This window comes from Salvelinus alpinus, chromosome 4, assembly GCF_045679555.1.
Source record: "Salvelinus alpinus chromosome 4, SLU_Salpinus.1, whole genome shotgun sequence".
NCBI classification, from domain to species: Eukaryota; Metazoa; Chordata; class Actinopteri; order Salmoniformes; family Salmonidae; genus Salvelinus; species Salvelinus alpinus.
The window spans coordinates 95908530-95935041 of NC_092089.1; the positions used below are offsets into that span (position 1 = coordinate 95908530).

At 42.1% G+C, this 26512-nt stretch overlaps 1 protein-coding gene across 1 annotated transcript in view; it reads left to right on the forward strand.

The window, feature by feature from the left end:
- The window catches only part of frmpd3 (FERM and PDZ domain containing 3), a 274057-nt gene that overhangs the window by 77815 nt on the left and 169730 nt on the right, over nt 1-26512 (forward strand). The gene's annotated exons all lie outside the window — the stretch shown is intronic.

The following is a 26512-nucleotide window of genomic DNA, read 5'->3' on the forward strand; positions in this document are numbered from 1 at the left end:
GACAGTGAGTGTAGTTGAAGTATAAAGCATGAAGAACTAAGAACTAGAGTTGTGGAGATATTATGGGCTGTGCCCCAAATGGAACCCTAATACCTACACTACTGTTCAACAGTTTGGGATCACTTAGAAATGTCCTTGTTTTTGAAAGAAAATGGTCCATTAAAATAACATAACATTTATCAGAAATACAGTGTAGACATTGTTAATGTTGGGAATGACTATTGTAGTTGGAAATGGAAGATTTTTATGGAATATCTACAAAGGTGTACAGAGGCCCATTATCAGTAACCATCACTCCTGTGTTCCAATAGCACGTTGTGTTAGCTAATCCAAGTTGGTTAATTGATCCTTAGAAAACCCTTTTGCAATTATGTTAGCACAGCTGAAAACTGTTGTCCTCATTAAAGAAGCAATAAAACGGTCCTTCTTTAGACTAGTTGAGTATCTGGAGCATCAGCATTTGTGGGTTCAATTACAGCCTCAAAATGGCCAGAAACAAAGAACTTTCTTTTGAAACTCGTCAGTCTATTCTTGTTCTGAGAAATGAAGGCTATTCCATGAGAGAAATTGCCAAGAAACTGAGGATCTCGTACAACGCTGTGTACTACTCCCGTCACAGAACAGCGCAAACTGGCTCTAACCAGAATAGAAAGAGGAGTGGGAGGCCCCGGTGCACAACTGAGCAAGAGGACAAGTACATTAGAGTGTCTAGCTTGAGAAGCAGATGCCTCACAAGTCCTCAAATGTCAGCTTCATTAAATAGTACCTAAAAAAAACACCAGTCTAAACGTCAACAGTGAAGAGGCGACTCCAGGATGCTGGCCTTCTAGGCAGAGTTCCTCTGTCCAGTGTCTGTGTTCTTTTGTTTATCTTAATCTTTTATTTTTATTGGCCAGTCTGAGATATGGCTTTTTCTTTGCAACTCTGCTTAGAAGGCCAGCATCCCGGAGTCGCCTCTTCACTGTTGACGGTAGTGTACGGTAGTGGATGTACATAGTGCACTACCCCATAGGGCTCTAGTCAAAATTAGTGCACTATATAGGGACTAGGGTTCAATTTGGGATGCGGGCATGCTTCAGTACTGTATGTCCGTGGAGTGGGGACTAGATGTCCCTTGAGCTTCTATTGTACGTACGTCTTGTGGTTCAAGTCAGGTAGCTGGATAGTAGGCTAGCTAGATGGTTCAAGTCAGGTAGCTAGATAGTGAGCTAGCTAGATGGTTCAAGTCAGGTAGCTGGATAGTGGGCTAGCTAGATGGTTCAAGTCAGGTAGCTGGATAGTGGGCTAGCTAGATGGTTCAAGTCAGGTAGCTGGATAGTGGGCTAGCTAGATGGTTCAAGTCAGGTAGCTGGATAGTGGGCTAGCTAGATGGTTCAAGTCAGGTAGCTGGATAGTGGGCTAGCTAGATGGTTCAAGTCAGGTAGCTGGATAGTAGACTAGCTAGATGGTTCAAGTCAGGTAGCTGGATAGTAGGCTAGCTAGATGGTTCAAGTCAGGTAGCTGGATAGTAGGCTAGCTAGATGGTTCAAGTCAGGTAGCTGGATAGTGAGCTAGCTAGATGGTTCAAGTCAGGTAGCTGGATAGTAGGCTAGCTAGATGGTTCAAGTCAGGTAGCTGGATAGTGAGCTAGCTAGATGGTTCAAGTCAGGTAGCTGGATAGTAGGCTAGCTAGATGGTTCAAGTCAGGTAGCTGGATAGTAGGCTAGCTAGATGGTTCAAGTCAGGTAGCTGGATAGTAGGCTAGCTAGATGGTTCAAGTCAGGTAGCTGGATAGTAGGCTAGCTAGATGGTTCAAGTCAGGTAGCTGGATAGTAGGCTAGCTAGATGATTCAAGTCAGGTAGCTGGATAGTAGGCTAGCTAGATGGTTCAAGTCAGGTAGCTGGATAGTGGGCTAGCTAGATGGTTCAAGTCGGGTAGCTGGATAGTGGGCTAGCTAGATGGTTCAAGTCAGGTAGCTGGATAATAGGCTAGCTAGATGGTTCAAGTCAGGTAGCTGGATAGTAGGCTAGCTAGATGGTTCAAGTCAGGTAGCTGGATAGTAGGCTAGCTAGATGGTTCAAGTCAGGTAGCTGGATAGTAGGCTAGCTAGATGGTTCAAGTCAGGTAGCTGGATAGTAGGCTAGCTAGATGGTTCAAGTCAGGTAGCGGGATAGTAGGCTAGCTAGATGGTTCAAGTCAGGTAGCTGGATAGTAGGCTAGCTAGATGGTTCAAGTCAGGTAGCTGGATAGTAGGCTAGCTAGATGGTTCAAGTCAGGTAGCTGGATAGTAGGCTAGCTAGATGGTTCAAGTCAGGTAGCTGGATAGTAGGCTAGCTAGATGGTTCAAGTCAGGTAGCTGGATAGTAGGCTAGCTAGATGGTTCAAGTCAGGTAGCTGGATAGTAGGCTAGCTAGATGGTTCAAGTCAGGTAGCTGGATAGTAGGCTAGCTAGATGGTTCAAGTCGGGTAGCTGGATAGTAGGCTAGCTAGATGGTTCGAGTCAGGTAGCTGGATAGTGGGCTAGCTAGATGGTTCAAGTCAGGTAGCTCGATAATAGGCTAGCTAGATGGTTCAAGTCAGGTAGCTGGATAGTGGGCTAGCTAGATGGTTCAAGTCAGGTAGCTGGATAGTGGGCTAGCTAGATGGTTCAAGTCAGGTAGCTGGATAGTAGGCTAGCTAGATGGTTGAAAAGTGCAGACAGAGCATCTAGCCTAACCTTTCCTGGGAATTGACTGATCATTGGCCCATCATACTGACTAATGTGAAACCTTCTCAACTGGAACATAGCTCCACTCTACATGTTCTGACATGTTCAGGTAGTCAGTTTATCAAAGGGGATTCTGGGTATATATTGTTATAAATCATTGATTGAGCGCACCGTAACTGTTGCACCATCCATAATTGGTTTTATAATTTATACAGAAAATAACTGTAGCACCATCCACAAGGGGTTTTATCATTTATACAGAAAGTTACTGTAGCTGTCACGCCTTCTCCCGCTCCCCCTCCCTGGCGCTCGAAGGTGCCAGGCTTCCCAGCATTATGCACTCCTGCCAACATCATTACGCACACCTGTCTTCCCCCTGTCACGCGCATCAGCGATTATTGGACTCACCTGGACTCAATCACCTCTGCCATTACCTCCCCTATATCTGTCTGGTATCCCACTCTGTTCCCTGCTTCAGCATTAATTGTCGTTTGTCATTGTTTACCCGTGTGCTGACGCTATTCCTGTTTTGTTACCTGTCTGTTCCTGAATAAATGTTGACTCCCCGTATCTGCTTCTCGTCTCCAGCGTCGGTCCTTTAGAATGCTGAAGCCATTATGCAAAGCATTGGGGAGTGCTGGCATTACGGTTGGTGGTGACGTCGGGTCCGGGGGCCGCCACCAATGGAACCGGGGGTGAGAGGTTCTTTTCCCCGGTTGGCTCGGAAGGCGTCCATTCCATGTCGGGCCTCAGCTGGCTTGTCAGGCTGTTACGCCTCCGCAAGTTCATCGGGCTCCCAGTGGGATCAACAGGCTTTCACGCCCCAGCCAGATCGTCGGGCTCCTATGCCTCAGCCAGCTCGCCAGGCTCCCATGCCTCTGCCGGTTCGTTCGGAGTTTACACCCAGCCGGCTTGTCCAGGGCCCGTGCCTCGGCCGGCCCATCAGGCTCGCCCAGGTGGGACGCCGGGTGGCGCCCCTAGAGGGGAGTTACTGTCACGCCTGCTGCCGCTCCACCTCCCTGGCTTGAAGGTGCCAGGCTCCCCAGCATTACGCACTTCTGTCACCATCATCACGTGCATTCCCCCGTCACGCGCTTCAGCAATTATTGGAGTTCTATCAATTATACAGAAAGTAACTGTAGAACCATCCACAATGGGTTCTATTAATTATACAGAAAGTAACTGTAGAACCATCCACAATGGGTTCTGTCAATTATACAGAAGGTTGTAAGGCCCGACGCTGGAGATGAGAAGCAGGTACGGGGAGTTGAACATTTAATGTGGATCAGACAGGCAACAAGACAGGAACAGCATCAGCACATGGGTAAAGACAGATGTGCGTAATGATAGCGGCAGGAGTGCATAATGCTGGGGAGCCTGGCGCCTTCAAGCTCCAGGGAGGGGGAGCGGGAGCAGGTGTGACAGTACCCCCCCCCCCCCCCCCCTAGGGGCACCACCCGGCATCCCACCTGGGCGTGCCTGATGGGCCGAGGCCTGGGCGCTGGACCAGACGTTTGGGGCGTAACAGCCCGACAAACCGGCAGAGGCTTGGGAGCATGGCGAACTGGCAGAGGTGTGAGAGCCTGACGACCCGGTTGAGGCGTGACAGCCTGATGATTCCGCTGGAACCTAGGAGCCTGATAAGCCGGCTGAAGTGTAGATGCCTGGTGAGCCGGCTGAGGAGTAAAACCCTGGCGATCCGTCTGAGGCCTGACGTGGGATGGGCGCCTTCCGAGCCAACCGGGGCAAGAAACCTCTCAAGCCAGCTAGGGCATGACAGCCCGACGAGCTGGCTCAGGCACCCCCGGTTCCATCGGTGGCGGCCCCCGGACCCGATGTCACCACCAACCGGAAAGCCAGCACTCCCTGATGCTTCGTTTGATGGCTGCTGTATTCTGTAAGGCCCGATGCTGGAGATGAGAAGCAGGTACGGGGAGTTGATCATTTAATATGAAACAGACAGGTAACAAGACAGGAACAGACATGTAACAAGACAGGAACAGACAGGTAACAAGACAGGAACAGACAGGTAACAAGAAAGGTACAGACAGGTAACAAGACAGGAACAGACAGGTAACAAGACAGGAACAGACAGGTAACAAGACAGGTACAGACAGGTAACAAGACAGGAACAGACAGATAACAAGACAGGAACAGACAGGTAACAAGACAGGAACAGACAGGTAACAAGACAGGTACAGACAGGTAACAAGACGGGAACAGACAGGTAACAAGACAGGAACAGACAGGTAACAAGACAGGTACAGACAGGTAACAAGACAGGAACAGACAGGTAACAAGACAGGAACAGACAGGTAACAAGACAGGAACAGACAGGTAACAAGACAGGTACAGACAGGTAACAAGACAGGAACAGACAGGTAACAAGACAGGAACAGACAGGTAACAAGACAGGAACAGACAGGTAACAAGACAGGAACAGACAGGTAACAAGACAGGAACAGACAGGTAACAAGACAGGAACAGACAGGTAACAAGACAGGAACAGACAGGTAACAAGACAGGAACAGACTGGTAACAAGACAGGAACAGACAGGTAACAAGACAGGAACAGACAGGTAACAAGACAGGAACAGACAGGTAACAAGACAGGAACAGCGTCAGCACACGGCTAACAACGACATACGAACATTAGTGCAGCAGTGGGGAACAGAGCTGGGGAACCGATAAATATAGGGGAGGTAATAAACAGGTGATTGAGTCCAGGTGAGTCCAAAAATCGCTGATTTGCACGACAGAAAGTAACTCTAGCAACATCCACAACAGTTTCTATCAATTATACAGAAAGTAACTGTAGAACCATCTACAATGGGTTCTATTAATAAAACATAAAGTAAGGTAAAAGTAAACGCTGAAAACAAATGAATGTCATAATATCAAATCAAGTCAAACTTTATTTGTCACATGCGCAGAATACAACAAGTGTAGACTTTACCGTGAAATGCAGAATACAACAAGTGTAGACTTTACCGTGAAATGTTACTTACAAGCCCTTAACCAACAGTGCAGTTCAAGAAGAGTTAATTATATATTTACCAAGTAGGCTAAAATAAAAAGTCATAATAAAAAGTAACACAATAAGAATAACAATAATGAGGTTATATACAGGGGACACCGGTACTGAGTCAGTGTGGGGGGGTACGGGTTAGTTGAGGTAATTTGTACATGTAGGTGGGGGTGAAGTTACTATGCAAAGATAATAAACAGCGAGTAGCAGCAGTGTACAAAAGGGAGGGAGCGGGTCAATGTAAATTGTCCGGTAGCATTTTATTAATTGTTCAGCAGTCTAATGGCTTGGGGGTAGAAGCTGTTGAGGAGCCTTTTGGTCCTAGACTTGGCGCCCCGGTACCGCTTGCCGTGCGGTAGCAGAGAAAACAGTCTATAACTTGGGTGACTGGAGGCTGACAATTGTATGGGCTTTCCTCTGACACCGCCTATTATATTGGTCCTGGATGGCAGGAAGCTTGGCCCCAGTGATGTACTGGGCCGTTTGCACTACCCTCTGTAGCGCCTTATGGTCAGATGCCGAGCAGTTGCCATACCAGGCGGTGATGCAACCGGTCAGGATGCTCTCGATGGTGCAGCTGTAGAACCTTTTGATGATCTGGGGACCCATGCCAAATCTTTTCAGTCTCGTGAGGGGGAAAAGGATTTGTCGTGCCCTCTTCACGACTGTCTTGGTATGTTTGGACCGTGATAGTTCGTTGGTGATGTGGACACCAAGAAACTTGAAACTCTCGACCCGTTCCACTACAGCCCCGTCGATATTAGATTGATGTACTTATGGTGCTGTGTAAAATTGATTGCATAGTATTGAATTTTTTTAGCAAAAGCTTAACAATATTAGATTGAATGTAATAATATTACATTGACGTATGTTAAGGCCAGGTGGTATATATAGCCCAGCTCTACTCCATCCCCCCGTAAGGCACAACTGATTGCACAATATTTCAATTGATCTATCGGTAATCACTGGCCACTTATTCCATTATAACTAAAACTCCTGTCCTGCCAGAGTGTCTTCATATCCACAGACACGCTGTTCTTTCCTCTCTGTTCCTCTGCGAAGTACAGCCAGGTCTCTCACACAACGCAAACCCACACCTGCAAGCAGATACACGAGTGCATGCACACACGTACGTACATACACACACATACGCCCACACACACTCGCACGCCCACCCACGCACACACACACAAAACACGCACACACATACACGCACAATCTGTACCTCAGCTGAGTACAGGCAGGTTAGTCATACTCTTAGCCATGAATTACAGTGTGAGTGGGTGTATTTCAGGCGCCGTGAAAGACAGAAAGAGAGACGGAGAAACGCAGAGAGAGACAGTGACAGACAGAGAGAGACAGAGACAGACAGAGAGAGACAGAGACAGACAGAGAGAGACAGAGACAGACAGAGAGAGACAGAGAAAGACAGAGAGAGACAGTGACAGACAGAGAGAGACGGAGAAACGCAGAGAGAGACAGTGACAGACAGAGAGAGACAGAGAAAGACAGAGAGAGACAGAGAAACGCAGAGAGAGACAGAGAAAGACAGAGAAAGATGGAAAGAGAGAGAGAGACAGAGAGAGACAGAGAAACGCAGAGAGACAGAGAAAGACAGAGAAAGATGGAAAGAGAGAGACAGAGAGAGACAGAGAAACACAGAGAGAGACAGAGAAAGACAGAGAGAGACAGAGAAACGCAGAGAGAGACAGAGAGAGACAGAGAAAGACAGAGAAAGACAGAGAGAGACAGAGAAACGCAGAGAGAGACAGAGAAACGCAGAGAGAGACAGAGAAACGCAGAGAGAGACAGAGAAAGACAGAGAGAGACAGAGAAACGCAGAGAGAGACAGAGAAAGACAGAGAGAGACAGAGAAACGCAGAGAGAGACAGAGAAAGACAGGAAGAGACAGAGAAAGACAGGAAGAGACAGAGAAAGACAGGAAGAGGAAGAAAGACAAAGAGAGAAAGAACACAGTAAAGCCTTGATTACGGACAGGTGAGTATGCTTAGTGTGTAAGTATACCTGTGCATACTGTGTACTGTGTACTGTGTACTGTGTACTGTGTAGGGTTTAACAAAGTAATAAAGTAAACACTTCAGTGACGTTCCAATGATAGGATGAGATTTAAATTAAATCCCTGTACCGTGTGTCCCATGCAGAAAACCAAGTTCAGGTTGAAAATAAATATTTAGTAGAAAAAGCCTGAAGTTAGTTCCATTAGGACGCCCGGCTGATAGTTTAGCAATCTTTCTTTCCATCTCGCTCACCCCCTTTTCATTCTCACAAGCATATCGCTACAGCCGCAATAACATCTGCTTAACATGTGTATGTGACAAATATAATTTCATTTGATGAGGCAACTGTTTCCTCTACCCCTCCATGTGTCATAATATAGCGTCTTCAGAAAGTATTCAGACCCCTTCCCTTTTTCCTCATTTTGTTACGTTACAGCCTTATTCTAAAATGGATTAAGTAAAACATTTCCCTCATCAATCTACACACAATACACCATAATAACAAAGAAAAACATGTTTTTTGATTTTTTTGCACATTTTTGCTGTGGGGATGTTTTTCAGTGGCAAGGACTGGGAAACTAGTCATGATCGAGGGAATGATTAACGGAGCAAATTACAGAGAGATCCTTGATGAAAATCTAGTCCAGAGCACTACAAGACCTCAGACTGGGGCAAAGATTGACCTTCCAACAGGACAACAACCCTAAGCACACAGCCAAGACAAAGCAGAAGTGGCTTTGGGACAAGTCTCTGAATGTCCTTGAATTTGCCCAGCCAGAGCCCGGACTTGAACCCAATCGAACATCTCTGGAGAGACCTGAAAACAGCTGTGAAGCAACGCTCCCCATCCAACCTGACAGAGCTTGAGAGGATCTACAAAGAAGGCCTAATGTATTAAAAATGAAAAAATGAAATACCTTATTTACGTAAGTTTTCAGCTCCTTTGATATGAAACTCTAAATAGAGCTCAGGTGCATCCTGTTTCCATTGATCATCCTTGATGTTTCTACAACTTGATTGGAGTCCACCTGTGGTAAATTAATTTGATTGGACATGATTTGGAAAGGTTAAACACCTGTCTATATAAGGTCCCACAGTTGACAGTGCATGTCAAAGCAAAAACCAAGCCGTGAGGTTGAAGGAATTGTTCGTAGAGCTGCGAGACAGGATTGTGTCGAGGGCCATTTCTGCAGCATTGAAGGTCCCCAAGAACACAGTGGCCTCCATCATTCTTAAATGGAAGACTTTTGGAACCACCAAGACTATATAGCTCTGAGTGTTGAATTGATAGGGCAATTTGATTATGTAATGTGTTGAAAAGCTAACATGCTCCTACTGTAAGAACAGGCAGCATTCTGATGATTGATTGTGTGATGACTGATTCTGTGATGACTGATTTTGTGACGACTGATTTTATGATGACTGATTTTATGATGACTGATTTTGTGATGACTGATTCTGTGATGACAGTATTAATAGTTAGAAAGATAATTGGTGCTCTCTGTGATAATGTTCTCCAACAATGTTCTCCATGGCAATAATCACCATGGCAATGTTCTCCATGACAATGTTCTCCATGACAATGTTCTCCATGACAATGTCCACATGAGGAAAAGTTTGTTATTCAGCAAACATATCTAATACAATATTAACATTCCAGGTAAACCTGCAGTGTGGCTTTCATTTATCTGCAATTGTCTGAATGTGGGGCATAATTCAAAATGTTGATATGCTAAACATTTTAAATGAAGGTTTATGGTATAAAAACACACAGTAATTTGATTATGATTATGTAATGTGTTGAAAAGCAGTGAAAAACAATGGCTTATATTCAGGTTGCAGGTAATAGTAGCTAGATGTACAGACCTCTCAACAGGACACGGATTAGCAACAAACTGGCAATCATCTGTACACACACACACACACACACACACACACACACACACACACACACACACACACACACACACACACACACACACACACACACACACACACACACACACACACACACACACACACACACACACACACAAGCACACGCACACACACAAAAGCACCCCCCACTACACACACACACACACACACACACACACACACACAAACGCACCCCCCCCACACACACACACACACACTACACACACACACACACACTTCCCTAGAAATTAAATCATAAATCCATTGAAAACAAAACAGCAATTAGTAACCCACCTAGCCTCATGATAACACAGTGTATTCTTCAGGGTCCTGTTGCTGTCTACTGTTGTGGTATATATTATTAACATATTAGCCCGCCATGTGAGTGATCGTGTGTGTGTGTGTGTGTGTGTGTGTGTGTGTGTGTGTGTGTGTGTGTGTGTGTGTGTGTGTGTGTGTGTGTGTGTGTGTGTGTGTGTGTGTGTGTGTGTGTGTGTGTGTGTGTGTGTGTGTGTGTGTGTGTGTGTGTGTGTGTTATTGTCTGTATTCATATTAGCCAGCCATGTGAGTGATCGTGTGTGTGTGTGTGTGTGTGTGTGTGTGTGTGTGTGTGTGTGTGTGTGTGTGTGTGTGTGTGTGTGTGTGTGTGTGTGTGTGTGTGTGTGTGTGTGTGTGTGTGTGTGTGTGTGTGTGTGTGTGTGTGTGTGTGTGTGTGTGTGTGTGTGTATTGTCTGTATTCATATTAGCCAGCCATGTGAGTGATCGTGTGTGTGTGTGTGTGTGTGTGTGTGTGTGTGTGTGTGTGTGTGTGTGTGTGTTATTGTCTGTATTCATATTAGCCAGCCATGTGAGTGATCGTGTGTGTGTGTGTGTGTGTGTGTGTGTGTGTGTGTGTGTGTGTGTGTGTGTGTGTGTGTGTGTGTGTGTGTGTGTGTGTGTGTGTGTGTGTGTGTGTGTGTGTGTGTGTGTGTGTGTGTGTGTGTGTGTGTGTGTGTGTGTGTGTGTGTATTATTGTCTGTATTCATGTATTCATGTTGGCCAACCATGTGAGACTGTCTTGATGAATAAACACCAAAGCCAACAGGAAACTCTCCTTGGTTTCCTACAATAACAGAGTCACTGAAACACTGTGTGTACAATCAGGGGTGCAACTTTGGCTTTAGAAGTGGGGGGGGGGGGCATACTGGGACTGTCCCGAAAAGAATTTTTTTTGTATTTTTCCATATATAGAAACACGCTATGTGTTTTAATAAAATCAAATATATGTCTTGAACTTGTCGGATGCTTTAGGCACGCTGTTTGATTCAATTATTAAGACACACAAATTACTCAAAATGGAGCCAGAGATCAAGCTTGCCTAACCAGAAGAAAAAACCTCTTCCTGATGCAGCAGGTAGCCTAGTGGTTAGAGTGTTGGGCCAGTAACCAAAGGGTTGCTGGATTGAATCCCTGAGCTGACAAGGTAAAACTCTGTCATTCTGCCCCCGAACAAGGCAAATAAAACATTAAAAAGTTATCCTACTGCTGTTGGCCTGCTGTTGGCCGGTAATAGGCTACACCAGTGGTCAGCAACTTTTCCCAGTTATCTTACCATTTCTACCGATCTGCATGTCAGTTATGATTTTCATAAGCACATTGTCATGGAACAATTTCATTTAATTAATAATAGTCTTTGTATCTCAAAATCATTGTCTGTGATTAATCTACATTCTGTCTAAATTAAAATGATACAAATCTAAAAGTAACTGTTATTGCCCTTGCCAACTATGTAAAAGTAGCCTACGTAAAGCCAACACATAAAAACATTGCAGCCTGCAAGTAGAAAATATTCTGATCAAAATAAATATCCTATCCATCACCTTGGCTACGCATGGCCTGTCTGCAATTAAACTTAAAACATTATATAGACTGGGTCACCACAAAACTTGCACTAGCAAACTTGAAACACTGTATAAAATGTTCTGGGCCCTCAGAGTTTCCAGCGCCAATGAGCTCAGGACAGACACAGCTGTAGGTTATTTGTGGAAGGGATAAGAAGTAATCAGGTATTTTATGATGTTTCCACTGGATCAGAGCATCACATTTTTCCCTTTCATGCCAAGTGGTTATCAAAGGGAGAGAGCTGGAAATATTATTCAAATACATTGAGGAACTATTGTCATTCTCAATGGATTCTTAAAACAGACTTTGTTTACTTGCTGTTTGAGGTGAAGAAAAATTACTTTGAGAAGCTCATCAGAAATACTATCAGACATCCCCAAATGGGCACATTTATAGGCCTACATTTGCATGCAGGCCAGGTAGACTAGTCCTACTATATGCGTAATTTATTTATTTTACTAGGCAAGTCAGTTAAGAACAAATTGTTATTTACAATGACGTCCTAGCCTGGCCAAACCCTAACAACGCTGGGCCAATTGTGCGCCACCCTATGGGACTCCCAATCACAGCCGGATGTGATGCAGCCTGGATTCAAACCAGGGTCTGTACATTTACATTTACATTTAAGTCATTTAGCAGACGCTCTGTAGTGATGCCTCTAGCCTTGAGATGCAGTGCCTTAGACCGCTGCACCACTCCGGAGCCATTAATCAGGTGGGCGTCCTTACTCAACATTGACAGGACCGTTTCAAACAAAAGACGATGAATAAATTGACAAAACTCAGAAATTGAATGAAATTAACAAAATATTTGTTTCTCACAAGTGTAGCATAGGTTGTGAGTTCTGTGAAACACTCCAACAAAAGAATGACTGGAATAATAATATATTGAATGCGTTTACAGAAGTTACTGTAACCAAATAAACAATGCAGATTAGAATGTAGGCTACTACTGGTGATATATGTAATTGATAGACACAACAAACAATGCACACAAGGAAGTTATGAAACAATGAATACCCCTGAAATGGCGTGAGAGATCGCATTCTGGAAAGTGCCGTGCCTTGTGCGTCTGAGCCACAACCCCCATATGATTGGACCGTGGCATCCCTGCGGCCTCTTCACTGAATTAGTCCACTGAGACAGGCGCAAATCAGACAAGTGTCTCGTGTGCCATGAAAAAAAAGTATGTATTTGTGACTGCTCGACTAAAAAATATATTTTATCATACAGTATTCCATATAAGGCACCCATAATCTTGTAATAAATCTAGTGATATATAACTTAACATTTCTACCATCCATTGTGACAAGATAACCAACCTTCCAATTAATGTCAATGCATTTCTTAGCCACTATAAATGCTGGGTTAGACCGTTTCTTCTGATAACAGTCCCCAGTGTCAACATTTCCGAGCAAACAAAACCAGGGAGAATCTGTAGACATGATGAGATAAAAGAACATGCTCTATGTCAGAATTCAGCAGAGAAAATACATTTCTGAATGCATGTTATTCAGTTCAAATCAAATCAAATTGTATTTGTCACATGTGCCGAATACAGGCTTACTTACAAGCCCTTAACCAACAATGCAGTTTTAAGAAAACACAAAAAAAAAAGTAAGAGATGAGAATAACAAAGTATTAAAGAGCAGCAGTAAATAACAATAGCGTGGCTATATACAGGGGGTACCGGTACAGCGTCAATGTGCGGGGGCACCGGTGTCGAGGTAATTTAGGTAATATGTACATGTAGGTAGAGTTATTAAAGTGACTATGCATAGATAACAAAGTAGCAGCAGCGTAGAAGAGGTGGGAGGGGGGGGGGGGTCAATGCAAATAGTCTGGGTAGCCATTTGATTAGATGTTCAGGAGTCTTATGGCTTGGGGGTAGATGCTGTTTAGAAGCCTCTTGGACCTAGACTTGGCGCTCTGGTACCTCTTGCTGTGCGGTATCAGAGAGAACAGTCTATGACTAGCATCCCTGGAGTCTAGGCTGGCTGGAGTCTAGGGTGGCTGGAGTCTTTCACTGGCATATAACATATAGTGTCGTATCTGCAAAAGTTCACCTCAGCGAACTCACAGACTGGTGTTCCCTGGTTGCCTGACCCTGCTGAGACCCCTGTCACCATCTGATACTGCTCAGATGAGGCACGACAAAAAATTACCTTGGCGAGGACCATCCTCCTCAGTGAATTTCATACAAATAAAAATTGTGAAACATGATAAAAGTGATCCTTTTTAGATAGGCTGTTTGGTGGTTTGAGCTGGCTGGATTTAGGACACCACAGAGCGTCTTATAGTACCAGCATGGTGTTGCTGTTTTCAGCTGGTGTCTCTGTGTGTTGCACTTTTTCTCCGAATTTAAAAGAGCAAACAGAGAAGACACTTCCTACTCTTTATTTGACTGATATAGCAGATTTTTACAAATATTTATACCCAGTGCTGAGCTAGCAGTGTAACTGACATGTAAGATTAGCTAATGTTTTATCCCTTCACGACTAAAGTCTGAAGAGAATGAACTAGCTATCTAGCTAGCAGTTAGCACAGGCAGTTCAGCTCTAGCCTCTAGCTATCTGTCAGGTAGCAGTATTTAACAGCTGTATGGAAATGTTTTGTAGTCTTTTTGTCCCTTTTCAACAGAACTAAATTAACTTGGTTAGTTTTTCTCAGTTGATGTACCATTAGAGGTTTAGGCTACTTACTACATTTTCTCTCGAATTCTCCCTATACCTCCTCATGAGGTTGCTACATCCTAGCCTATGAATGAAAATGTACAACGTAGGTGAACAGGTCGAGGGAAATTTGAGTGAAACTATGATATTGTGATACTATGATACTATAATACCATGATATTAAGATACTATGATATCATGATATTATGATACTATGATACTACGATACTATGATATTATGATACTGTGATACTATGATACTATAGTGCCATGATATTATGATATTAAGATACTATGATATAATGATATCATGATGCTATGATACTATGATACTACGATACTATGATATCATGATATTATGATACTATGATACTACGATACTATGATATCATGATACTATGATACTATGATATTATAACACCATGATACTATGATATTATGATACTATGACACTATGATACTATGTTACTATGATATTATGATACCATGATACTATGCTATTATGATACTATGACACTATGATAGTATGATATTATGATACTATGATACTATGATATTATGATACTATGACACAATGATACTGTGTTACTAGGATATTATGATACTATGATACTATGACCCTATGATACTATGATGCTATGACATTATGATACTATGATATTATGATACTATGATATTATGATACTATGACTCTATGATGCTATGACATTAGGATACTATGATACTACGATACTATGATATCATGATACTATGATACTATGATATTATAACACCATGATACTATGATATTATGATACTATGACACTATGATACTATGTTACTATGATATTATGATACCATGATACTATGCTATTATGATACTATGACACTATGATAGTATGATATTATGATACTATGATACTATGATATTATGATACTATGATATTATGATACTATGATACTATGATGCTATGACATTATGATACTCTGATATTAGATGCTATGATATCATGATACTATGATACTATGATATCATGATACTATGATACTATGACACTCCAGCCCAGATCATACTACTAGCGTCAGACAGGCATGCAGTGGAGTGTTGTTTCTAATGAATTGAAAATAGGAGACATAGGCCTAGACTAAGGAGCTGCTTGTGCATTGTGAGTAGTTATATCCTGTTCATCCATCAGTAACTTGTATTAGCTGATATTCTTCCTACCCAGTCTCAACACCTACAGCAAAACAAAGAGGAACGTTTATCACCAAATGTTGATCTTTGGCATGGTTATATGAAATCCTGTATCTCAGGAGGAAAAGTCAGAAAAAAATCTACATGTAATGACATTTTCCTCTGAAACATTTTTACACACGCATCGAGGAGTAATTGATCATATCCATTGGGAATGACAAACGCTGGCATCGTTTTCTCTTGGAGAAGATATTCAACCATAAGTCACAGTAATGGCAGTTACTGTCAAAACCCGTCACACACACTCACACACACCTACAGTTGAAGTCAGAAGTTTACATACACCTTCAGCCAAATACATTTAAACTCAGTTTTTCACAATTCCTGACATTTAATCCTGGTAAAAATTCCCTGTCTTAAGTCAGTTAGGATCAACACTTTATTTTAAGGATGTGAAAAGTCAGCCTTCCACATGCTTCCCACAATAAATTGGGTGAATTTTGGCCCATTCCTCCTGACAGAGATGGTGTAACTGAGTCAGGTTTGTAGGCCTCCTTGCTCACACATGCTTTTTCAGTTCTGCCCACAAATTTTCTATAGGATTGAGGTCAGGGTTTGGTGATGGCCACTCCAATAACTTGACTTTGTTGTCCTTAAGCCATTTTGCCACAACTTTGGAAGTATGCTTGGGGTCATTGTCCATTTGGAAGACCCATTTGTGACCAAGCTTTAACTTCCTGAGATGTTGCTTCAATATATCCACATCATTTTCCTTCTCATGATATTTTGTGAAGTGCACCAGTCCATCCTACAGCAAAGCACCCCCACAACATGATACTGCCACCCCCGTGCTTCACGGTTGGGAAGGTGTTCTTCGGCTTGCAAGCCACTCCCTTTTTCCTCCAAGCATAACGATGGTCATTATGGCCAAACAGTTATATTTTTGTTTCATCAGACCAGAGAACATTTCTCCAAAAAGTACGATCTTTGTCCCCATGTGCAGTTGCAAACCGTAGTCTAGCTTTTTATGTCAGTTTTGGAGCAGTGGCTTCTTCCTTGCTGAGCGGCCTTTCAAGATATGTCAAATTAGGACTCGTTTTACTGTTGATATAGATACTTTTGTACCTGTTTCCTCCAGCATCTTCACAAGGACCTTAGCTTTTGTTCTGGGATTGATTTGCACTTTTTGCACCAAAGTACGTTACTCTCTAGAAGACAGAACGCTTCTCTTTCTGAGCGGTATGAAGGCTGTGTGGTCCCATGGTGTTTATACTTGCGTACCATTGTTTGTGCAGCTGAACTTGGTACCTTCAGGCGTTTGGAAATTGCTCCCAAGGATGAACCAGACTTGTGGAGGTCTACAATTTTTTTTCTGAGGTCTTGGCTGATTTCTTTTGATTTTCCCATGATGTCAAGCAAAGAGGCACTGAGTTTGAAGGTAGGCCTTGAAATACATCCACAGGTACACGTCCAATTGACTCAAATTATGTTAATTAGCCTATCAGAAGCTTCTAAAGCCATGACATCATTTTCTGGAATTTTCCAAGCTGTTTAAAGGCACAGTCAACTTAGTGTATGTAAACTTCTGACCCACTGGAATTGTGATACAGTGAAATAATCTGTCTGTAAACAATTGTTGGAAAAATGACTTGTGTCATGCACAAAGTAGATGTCCTAATCCGACTTGCCAAAACTATAGTTTGTTAACAAGAAATGTGTGGAGTTATTGAAAAACAAGTTTGATCAACTCCAACCTAAGTGTATGTAAACTTACGACTTCAACTGTATACCATGGCATTTTAAAGATAGGGGTTTTTCATAGTGCTATTTGCTCTGCATCTTTTCTCAATATTTCCCTGCAAATGGAAGTCAATATGACACACGCACACACAGACACACACACAGACATCTCTGAGCCACAGATAGATAAAGAACTAATATTTACTACCTTGACTGGAGCTAACATGTTTTACACTTCAGCATTCTCCACTTCACCACATCTTATGGAATCTTTTAGTGACCACAGAGACTCAGGACACCAGTTTAACATCCCATCCAAAAGATGGCACATTACACAGGGCAATGTCCCCAGTCACTGCCCTGGGGCATTTTTTTAAGACCAGAGGAAAGGGTGCCTCCTGCTGTCCCTCCAACAGCATCTGATCTCCCATCCAGGGACTGACCAAGACCAACCCTGCTTAGCTTCAGAAGCAAGTCATCAGTGGGATGTAGGGTGGTATGCTGCTGGCCGTACTAAACTGTCACATGGAATGTGACTGCCTTCATGACTCACGAAGGCGGACCAATTCAAATCACGTAAAATAATTTATCATGTTTCTCTGATACACGTTGTTCCTTTACTGCCTCTTGTAAATACCAAGGATGTATCCTAAATGGCATCCTATTCACTGTCATGTGTGTGCGTGTGTGGTCGCGCGTGTGGGTGGGTGGTCATCTGTGTGTGCGTGTCTATGTGTGTGTGGGCGCGTGTGTGTGTGTGTGTGTGTGTGTGTGTGTGTGTGTGAGTAGATGTCTGTGCGTGTGTGGGTGTCTATGTGTGTGTGTGTGTGCGCGTGTGTGCACGTGTGTGTGGGTGTGCGCGTGTGTGTGGGTGCATCTAAATGAATGCACCCTGGGTCCTATTGGCAGAGCTTGGATGAGTTCATTTACACCTGCTGACCCTTCACCTCTCTGCTGAGATGAGGAATGGCCACTGGGCAGAACAGAGAAGACTACGGATACGTCCCAAATGGCACCCTATTCCCTATGGGCCCAGGACAACAGTAGTGCACTACCCTATGGGCCCAGGACAACACTAGTGCACTACCCTATGGAACCAGGACAACACTAGTGCACTACCCTATGGGCCCAGGACAACACTAGTGCACTACCCTATGGGCCCAGGACAACACTAGTGCACTACCCTATGGAACCAGGACAACACTAGTGCACTACCCTATGGGCCCAGGACAACACTAGTGCACTACCCTATGGGCCCTGGACAACACTAGTGCACTACCCTATGGGCCCAGGATAACACTAGTGCACTACCATATGGGCCCTGGACAACACTAGTGCACTACCCTATGGGCCCTGGACAACACTAGTGCACTACCCTATGGGCCCTGGACAACACTAGTGCACTACCCTATGGGCCCAGGACAACACTAGTGCACTACCCTATGGGCCCTGGACAACACTAGTGCACTACCCTATGGAACCAGGACAACACTAGTGCACTACCCTATGGGCCCAGGACAACACTAGTGCACTACCCTATGGGCCCAGGACAACACTAGTGCACTACCCTATGGGCCCTGGACAACACTAGTGCACTACCCTATGGGTCCTGGTAAAAAGTAGTGCACTACCCTATGGGCCCTGGCCAAAAGTAGTGCACTACCCTATGGGTCCTGGTAAAAAGTAGTGCACTACCCTATGGGTCCTGGTAAAAAGTAGTGCACTACCCTATGGGTCCTGGTAAAAAGTAGTGCACTACCCTATGGGTCCTGGTAAAAAGTAGTGCACTACCCTATGGGTCCTGGTAAAAAGTAGTGCACTACCCTAAGGGCCTGGTCAAAAGTAGTGCACTATAAAGAGAATAGGGTGCCATTTGGAATTTAGACAAACTTTATTACAGTAGCTAGATAGGCCTAGCAAGTCAAACGTTCCTCCACTCTACGGTGAAAACATGCCTGTAGATGTGGTGTAGAAAGGACAACGTACTGCGGTCAATTAACTCTTTACACTCATGGGAATTGGCCTTTATGGATAGGGCTAAATGGAAAATGTTTCTTACAGAATAAATATGAAAAGCATAACCATGGTAGAAATTAAACAGGGGCTATTGGACTAAACAGTTCAACTGATACAAGACTGAATCCAAACGTTACACTGTTGATTTGACGGGCGTTTTACATTTCCTGTACCTTTTGCCGCATTTGTTGATAACTAAGCCTGAAAATACTCTGGATACATTCAGTACAATAATAAGACCGTTCCTGGAACATGTGAGGTGGGTGCAATATAAGAAGACAAAACAATGACAAGGGTTTGAGTGAGAGGACTAACTGGTGTCTTCAAGTGGCCACACATCTCTCCAAATTGTCCACAGTTTCTAAGCAATTTCAATGCACTTTTATGACTCAAAGAAGAGTCTTTAACGATAAAGTGCTTATTTTTTTGTAGCTCTCCTAGCTGTGCCGTTGAGGAACTAGAGCAGGCACACTTGTAGTTGTTTTGTTTGGAACACAACCCTGCATCCCCGCCATCACACAATTACTGTTGTTGTTTACGCAATCCAAAAGCGGTCCATTATAAATCGCAATCTGGTCAGGTGGGCATCATTTGAAAGCGTGTTCTATTGCCAACATGACTAGCTAAATTATAGGCAATTCAGAGAAACAGATTGAAAATTCTGGTGCGCATAGAAAGGAGTCACGGGTGCATCAGCTGTGTGTTACGCTTCGTCACAATTGACAAACATAGGCTCATTCTGTTCAGAACAACCCAGGGTATGACCACATGTCATCTTGTAGCTGTACGTCAAATATAGTGATTGTAAATGTTGACACTGCATATGACATGTGTTCTATGATTTGGAAATGTGAAGTGTGCCCATTTTGGGTGCACATCACGGATGTTTGGCTTGCTTGTATGACATCAAAGCAGTATTTATTATAATCCTCAATGTCTCATCATTCAAAATAAATTGAGCCTCTTAATTTACAGCATTTCTCTCACTCAGAAAACAAAACATTTGCAAAAGTTGCCCAATTAGCAGGAGGGATGGGGGGCAACTTCTTGTCGCGTGCGGTGGGCAAGTTCAGAACGTCTGTCAGTCAAAACACATACAGAGCTGTGAAGCGCAGAGCCTGAGCTCTGATGTCATTTACAGCATGTTACTGTACAGCCACTACTTTCCAATTTAGGCACTTATTATTAGTGCCCAAATCTGCCATTTTCAATACGTAAATGGGGACGTGTGTAAAGGGTCAATGGGTTAGTAAGGTGTTGGATAACTACAGGTTCTGACCGAGGGGATGATCAAAGTCTGCATGAGCACACACACACACACACACACACAGTAATATTGATTTAATCTGTTGTTATATGTGTGCAATTTGTTTGTTATATGGTGTTATGAGGTGTTATGTTGTGTTATATGGTGTTACGAGGTGTTATTTTGTGTTATATGGTGTTACGAGGTGTTATTTTGTATGTTGTGTTATATGGTGCTATATGGAGTTATATGGTTTTATGAGGTGTTGTGTCGTGTTATATTGAGTTATATTGTGGTATGAGGTGTTATGTCGTGTTATATTGAGTTATATTGTGTTATGAGGTGTTATGTCGTGTTATATGGAGTTATATTGTGGTATGAGGTGTTATGTCGTGTTATATGGAGTTATATTGTGGTATGAGGTGTTATGTCGTGTTATATGGAGTTATATTGTGTTATGAGGTGTTGTGTCGTGTTATATTGAGTTATATTGTGGTATGAGGTGTTATGTCGTGTTATATTGAGTTATATTGTGTTATGAGGCGTTATTTCGTGTTATATGGAATTATATTGTTTTATGAGTTGTCATGTCGTGTTATATGGTGTTCTATGGTGTTCTGTTGTGTTATTTCGTGTTATGATGTGTTATATGGTGTTATTTTGTGTTATGTTGTGTTACATGGTGCTATAAGAAGTTCTATGGTGTTATGTCGTGTTATATGGTGTTCTATGGTGTTCTGTTGTGTTATTTCATGTTATGATGTGTTATATGGTGTTATTTTGTGTTATGTTGTGTTATATGGTGTTATATGGTGTTAGTGGTACATGTAGATGAGATTAGATTAGTCCCCATTTAAACACACACAGATAATCTGAGAAAATCTCCTCACGTCAGCTGGACTAGTTCAGTATTAACTTCATTTATGGTAGATTAACCCAACACATTATTATAATCTCCTTCTATTGAACATGTCCTGCATTCTGAAACAGACAGACCACTGATTATTACAGAACTGATCTGTCTGTGGTTTTAATATTAAACTCACAGCCAATATTAAACTCACAGAATTTTTTTCCGGGATAGTTTGGGTTCACATTCGAGACGATTATCAGCTGGGTACTGCACTTTCAACTGTCAGGAGAAGGAAGGGCAACAGGGGAAAACCATTCAAAAAATGACATGCCCTCCTAAAACTGGTTCTAACTCCACTTCTGTTTGTGATATTAAGATTCTAACACCGACAGTGTGTTATATAGACATTTAGGAAAAGTCACGAATGTCTTTAGAAATTGCAGAGGTATCAATCTGGTCCCAGTTCACTCAGCGAGGCCTTATTCAATGTTATGTAACCAATGAGTGGCTTGTCAGCCTCAAGCACCTGTACTAATCTAGAATTGAACAGAGCTTAAAGACATTAGGATGCAGAGCCAGAATAATGTGTGTGTGTGTGTGTGTGTGTGTGTATGTGTGTGTGTGTGTGTGTGTGTGTGTGTGTGTGTGTGTGTGTGTGTGTGTGTGTGTGTGTGTGTGTGTGTGTGTGTGTGTGTGTGTGTGTGTGTGTGTGTGTGTGTGTGTGTGTGTGTGTGTGTGTGTGTGTGTGTGTGTGTGTGCGTGCATGCGTGTGTGTGTGTGCGTATGGACCCACCATACAGTAGCCCCTGTAATTACAGTCTTATCTCCCAGCCTGACAAACAGTGTCCTTCATTACCTGCTGTTAGCTGACACCAAGATGGCAAGCTTCAGCCTTGACTGTTGAATCATCTCTACCTAATGAAGGGGTTTGGCCACCAAGGACAGGGAGCTCTGGTGTTATGTGGTGTTATATGGTGTTATATGGTGTTATATGGTGTTATATGGTGTTATGTGGTATTATGTAGTTTTATATGGTGTTATATGGTGTTATGTGGTGTTATATGGTGTTATGTGGTGTTATATGGTGTTATGTGGTGTTATGTGGTGTTATGTGGTGTTATATGGTGTTATATGGTGTTATATGGTGTTACATGGTGGTATGTGGTGTTATGTGGTGTTATGTGGTATTATATGGTGTTATATGGTGTTATGGGGTATTATGGGGTGTTATGTGGTATTATGTAGTTTTATATGGTGTTATGTGGTGTTGTAAGGCATTATGCGGTGTTGTGTGGTGTTATATGGTATGGGAAATTTGTTTTATAAGGTGTTATAAGGTGTTATGTGGTGTTTTGTTATGTTATGTAGTGTTATATAGTATGGGACATTTGTTTTATAAGGTGTTATAAGGTGTTATGTGGTGTTTTAAGGTGTTGTGTGGTGTTATGTAGTGTTATGTAGTGTTATATGGTATGGGAAATTTGTTTTATAAGGTGTTATAAGGTGTTATGTGGTGTTATATGTTTATTCTATTTTTGTTATTTTTTTTTCTCCCCAATTTCATGTTATCCAGTATATGTTATAGGGTGCTATATGGTGTTTTATGGTGTTATGTCGTGTTATATGGTGTTATGTCATGTTATATTGTGCTATATGTTGTTGTATGGTGTTAAGGGAAAGGGGAAAGGGGGATACCTTGTCAGTTGTCCAACTGAATGTATTCAACTGTAACGTTCTTCGTCGGGCAAAAGAGAGGAGGACCAAAATGCAGCGTGATGATTATCCATTTTAATAGAATACTTTAACAAATGAACAAAAACAATAAACCGACAAAATTAACGAAGACGAAACAGTCCCGTAACGTGAACACAAACACAGGAACAGGAACAATCACCCACAACCCACAATACAAAACAGGCTACCTAAATATGGTTCCCAATCAGAGACAACGACTAACACCTGCCTCTGATTGAGAACCATATCAGGCCAAACACATAGAAACAGACAAACTAGACATACAACATAGAATGCCCACTCAGATCACACCCTGACCAAACAAAACATAGAAACATACAAAGCAAACTATGGTCAGGGCGTGACACAACTGAAATGTGTCTTCCGTATTTAAACCAACCCTTCTGAATCATGAGGGGTTATGTTGTGTTATATGGTGTTATATGATGTTATGAGGAGTTATTATGTGTTATGTTGTGTTATATGGCATTATATGGAGTGATATAGTGTTAGTGGTACATACAAATTAGGTGAGATTAGTCCTAAAAGCTTCTGAGGGATCGGCATCCCGTTAACGGGACAGTTGTAAATCATGCAGCGCCTTATGTCACCATAGCAGAATTTAGAGAAACAACAAATGTTGGTACATATAAGTGTCTTATATCGGCTGAAAGCTTAAATTCCTGTTAATATAACTGCATTGTCCAATTTACAGTAGCTATTACTGCAAAAAAAATGCCATGCTATTGATTGAGGAGAGCCCCTAACAACAAAACACTTTTTTTTCACCACGATAGGTTTGGTAAATTCACCTCTAAAGGTGAAATGTTACTTTTATTCTGAAATCTTGCTCTGATTTATCATCCAAATGGTCCCAGAGATAACATAAAGTGTCGTTTTGTTAGATATAATCATTTTTCATATGCTAAAAAGGTCCATATTGCATGCACGATCGATTTTGTATTTCCACTCTTTCAATTTTCAAAGAAAGGAATCTGTGAAAATGTAACCCTAAACATAACATAACAACATACCATAATTTAATTTAACTGGTCAAATCACATTTGTATTTATTCCTCAGAGATCCTAGAACGTAACCAGACTTCACTATATCATTAGGTGCGTAGTATATCCTATAGAACACCAAATTTGGTCAGAGAGCGACGCCTTCAATGCACGCCAATCTTCACGCGGCCGGTCTTCATTTGATCGACTGTATCTTTGTCAAATAAGCACCAATCAGGGTCAAACAAAGCTAGCTAGATAGCCAATGAGCTGTGCTTTACGGGAGTATCCAGTAGGAAACCCTGTATATGTCACAGAATGTAGGTGCTAACCTTTTGTGAAAGCATACCTTTTCCTTTTGGACAAAAATTATAAGAATATTCAGAGTTATGAAGTTATGAAAACTGGTTGTTTTATAATATGGCTACTAATACTGGAAAACGCTAAATCAAAATCCAAGTATACAGATTTGATGATATTCTTGCAGAAAAATTTAATTTGAATGCAAATGTCTCCTCAAGATTTGCCCAAATGTACCTGGGTGACTTCACGCTAAATGTCATGTAGTTTGCTCATATTTCAAGTTATCCGTCTGAAACTTTGCACATACACTGCTGCCATCTTGTGGACACCATCGGAATTACAACCAGAGTGATGGCTGAAACAGGGACCTTTCTGTTGCATTTCAAAATGGTGGTAGAAAAAAAACGGTAGTTTTTTATTTTTATTTTCTTCTACCAGATCTATTGTGTTATATTCTCCTACATTCAATTCACATTTCCACTAACTTCAAAGTGTTTCCTTTCAAATGGTACCAAGAATATGCATATCCTTGCTTCAGGGTCTGAGTTACAGGCAGTTAGATTTGGGTATGTCATTTAGGCGAAAATTGAAAAAAAGGGGGCTATCCCTAAGAACTTTTATGGACTTGTAAGTAAGCATGTTACTGTAAGGTTTGCACCTGTTGTATTCTGCGCATGTGACAAATCAAATTTGTTTCGATTTCGATTTGATTTGACACAAATCTTCATAAACACTTGTTTGGTTGTAGTGTGTAATAGTCTCTGGTTCTCTCTTTACTGTGTCCCTGTCTTCTTGTCCTTCTTCATCACCATTGTGGAGTACAACGGCTTTGCAGGTGCGTTATTTTGGGCGGAGGGAAGGAGCTCTCGACTCACTTTGTTCAATGTGCCGGCCAATGACAGTGAAAAAATTGTCCATGGTGACCTTTCACCCCTTGCCAATGTAAGGTTCTCCGACACTGGCTCTCCTGCTGCCCGATGTGGATCTTTTCCCAGATATTGAAAGCCATTCAGCATGTACAATTAAGCACGCTCTCACTGTGTAGCCTACGCAAAGTAGGCCAGAGTAGACTGATAAGACTGGATTGGGTGAACGGATATAGGGTACATTTTGAGATTATAATTAGAAAATATCAATACAATGAATTGGCCCGACCTGTTCTTCATTCACAATTGGTGATTACATAATTATACTTTTTTTGTTTCCTCTCGCTCATTCACCTCATTTCTCCCCCATCATACTTTCCTTAATTTATTTAATCTGTTTTTATATGTGTGAAATATGTTTCGGGATAGTTTAGGTTCACATTCGAGACAATTATCAGCTGGGTACTGCACTTTCAACTGTCAAGAGAAGGAAGGGCAACAGGGGAAAACCATTCAAAAAATGACATGCCCTCCTAAAACTGGTTCTAACTACAGTTCTGTTTGTGATATTAAGATTCTAACACCGACAGTGTGTTATATAGACATTTAGGAAAAATCAAGAATGACTTTAGAAATTGCAGAGGTATACTTATTTATTTATTCATGAGCGGTCAAAATGGCTGCTTTAGCGGTTCTAGTGTTAAAGCTGGATCATGATTGTAAAATAGAAGCTGACACATCAGTTTATGATTCTACAACAACAAAGACATGTCTTCAAACAATGAACTATGGTGTTTCCATAGGACATCACTGCCTGTACAATAGAACAGTAGAGTATGTACTACTATGGTGTTTTCATAGGACATCACTGCCTGTACAATAGAACAGTAGAGTATGTACTACTATGGTGTTTTCATAGGACATCACTGCCTGTACAATAGAACAGTAGAGTATGTACTACTATGGTGTTTTCATAGGACATCACTGCCTGTACAATAGAACAGTAGAGTATGTACTACTATGGTGTTTTCATAGGACATCACTGCCTGTACAATAGAACAGTAGAGTATGTACTACTATGGTGTTTTCATAGGACATCACTGCCTGTACAATAGAACAGTAGAGTATGTACTACTATGGTGTTTCCATAGGACATCACTGCCTGTACAATAGAACAGTAGAGTATGTACTACTATGGTGTTTTCATAGGACATCACTGCCTGTACAATAGAACAGTAGAGTATATACTACTATGGTGTTTTCATAGGACATCACTGCCTGTACAATAGAACAGTAGACTATGTACTACTATGTTATTTTGACCACGATGCTGGATGCTCCTCTCCTACATTAATAAACAAAACAAAAACAAT